This window comes from Erinaceus europaeus, chromosome 16, assembly GCF_950295315.1.
Source record: "Erinaceus europaeus chromosome 16, mEriEur2.1, whole genome shotgun sequence".
Classification (NCBI taxonomy): domain Eukaryota; kingdom Metazoa; phylum Chordata; class Mammalia; order Eulipotyphla; family Erinaceidae; genus Erinaceus; species Erinaceus europaeus.
Window position 1 is genome coordinate 8,200,597 of NC_080177.1, and position 2,953 is coordinate 8,203,549.

The window sequence follows — 2,953 nt, forward strand, 5'->3', positions numbered from 1 at the left end:
AATCTATAGTAGAGAACTTTAAAAAAAAATCCATTTCTATTTTGCAAAAGGGAAAAAAGAACATGCAAGGATTAATTACACTGCTCTTTTGATCACAAAAATGTAAAGGAATTTTAACTTGTAAGATAGTCTATTGATCGGTAGCAGGCTCCAAAAATACAGAATTAAAGATTCCGGGAGTCGGGAGGTCGTGCAGCGGGTTAAGCGCACGTGGCGCAAAGCGTAAGGACCGGCATAAGAATCCCGTTGAAGCCCCTGGCTCCCCACCTGCAGGGGAGTCGCTTCACAGGTGGTGAAGCAGGTCTGCAGATGTCTTTCTCTCCCCCTCTCTGTCTTCCCCTCCTCTCTCCATTTCTCTCTGTCCTATCCAACGACAGCAACAACAACAACAATAATGATAACCACAGCAATGCTAAAACAACAAGGGCAAAAAAAAGAAGAAAAAATGGTCTCCAGGAGTAGTGGATTTGTGATGCAGGCACCGAGCCCCGGCAATAACCCTGGAGGCAAAAAAAAAAAAAAAGAATTAAAGATTCCGCTTCCTCTAAGAAGGGTGCCATAACTAATCATGATTACTTATGTCTGTTCTGAAAGTAAAATCAGAGAAAGCCTGAATGCACATCGTACTTTTATGTCTTTGCTTTAGAAATCACTAAAACACGTGGTCTGGGAGGTGGCACAGCGGATAAAAGCATCGGACTCTCAAGCATGAGGTCCTGAGTTCAGTCCCCGGCAGCACATGTACCAGAGTGATGTCTGGATCTTTCTCTCTCCTCCTATGTTTCTCATAAATAAATAAATAAATAAATAAAATCTTTAAAAAAAAATCACTAAAACAATGTTAAATGATGCCAAAGACTAAAAATCAGGCTTTGCCTAGACTGTCCTTACCTACCCAGTGCCAGCACTCTTCTTGAGTAGACTATTTAGAGTAAGCCAATGAATTCATCAGCAGCTAAGTGTCACACTAATCTGACCATGCAAGACAACACCATAAAATATACTGAAGTCATTTCAACGGCACTCAAGATAGTCTGAAGTCAGGATAATAACAGCCATGTTGATATGTTCACACACACACACTAGAATACTTAAGCATCCCTTGCATTAAGTACAATAAATATGGGAATAAGTCTGTCAAGCGATGGTTTGTGATAGTCCCCAATTCCATCTCTGTTCCATCTCAGACTAGCTTGGGAAAGAGGAAGGATGATGTTGTGCATGTGATATAAAATGTAAAGTCGGGGTCAGGCCACCTGGTTAAGCCCACACATTACACTGTACAAGGACCAGGGTTCGAGCCTCTGGTCCCCACCTGCTGGAGGAAAGCTTCACAGGTGGTGAAGCAGGGCTGCAGGCATTTCTCTGTCTCCTTCCCTTTCTATCTCCCCTTCCTTCTCAATTCCTTTCTGTCTCTATCCAATAATAAGATAAATAAATATTTTAAAAATATTTATTTTTAAAATATAATGAGTGAATAAATAAATATTTTATAAGATTCCTTTGACAAAAGAGAGAGAGAAAGGAGGAAAGAAAGAAGAAACATATATTCTACTAAAGATCTCACATGCATAATACTATCTGGTATCTCGGGAAACTGAACTAATGGAAATAACAGTTCAAAATATAACATCCATCCATCTTTGGCCAAACCCGTAAGTTCCTTCTGATAAAAAAAAAAACAACGGTTCCCACTCACCTCTTTTTTTGTTCCACCTCTAGAAGAGTACTTCAGTGAAAGAAGGATTTCTCCAGTTCTTTTTTTTCTCTCTCCCATGTCATTTATATCCAATGTTGGGAAGAGAAAATAAAATGAGTCTTTGTGCATTTGCCTTGATTCCAGATATTTATTTCCTCCTTGGTGGGAGAAATTTTGACTGCAGTAACATTCTAGTGATGTTTCAGCAATCCACTGGTTGCTTCTCTGTTGGATGGGTTTCTTCAGCCATATCTTCAATTCCATCATGGCCTCTTTTATTTTGGGGTGGGGGCGGGGGGGGGTGTAAGAAGCTGCTTTGTCTGTCCATTGTATCGTTTTTAAAAAACAAAATTAATTTTAATATTAGCTTCATCCAAAATTAATCAGTGGTAACTCCTTTAAAAAAAATCCGGGAGTTGGGCGGTAGCGCAGTGGGTTAAGCGCACGTGGGGCAAAGCGCAAGGACCGGCTTAAGGATTCCAGTTCCAGTCCCTGGCTCCCCACCTGCAGGGGGGTCGCTTCACAAGCGGTGAAGCAAATCTACAGGTGTCTGTCTTTCTCTTTTCTCCTCTGTCTTCTTCTCCTCTCTCAATTTCTCTTTCCTATCCATAACAACAGCTATAACAACAATAGCAACTACAACAAGGACAAGAAAATGGGAAAAATGTTCTCCAGGAACAATGGGTTCGTAGTACAGGCACTGAGCCCCAGTGATAACCCTGGAGACAAAAAAAATAATAATAATAAAAAAGAGGAGTCGGGCGGTAGCACAGCGGGTTAAGCGCACATGGCACAAAGCACAAGGACCAGCATAAGGATTCCGGTTCGAGCTCCTGGCACCCCACTTGCAGGTCTGCAGGTGTCTATGTTTCTCTCCCCCTCTCTGTCTTCTCCTTCTCTCTCCAGTTCTCTCTGTCCTATCTAACAATGATGACATCAATAACAAGAACAATAACTACAACAACAAGAAAAGCAACAAGGGCCACAAAAGGGAAAATAAATCTCAATGTAACTCTCTATTAGAAGAAGAAAAAAGAAGAAGGGGAAGCAAGAGGAGGAGGAGGAAGAAGTATGCTTACCAGTAGTAGTGTGTTTATTGTGCAGGCAGTGAGCCCTAGCAGTAACTCTGGCGGCAGTTAAAAAAACATTTAAGGATGTATATATTTAATATAGTGGCAAATGCTATGAAATCTGCTATCTGGTTTATCAATGATGGTGGAATGATCACTGTTTTATCATGTTGGAAAATCTGAG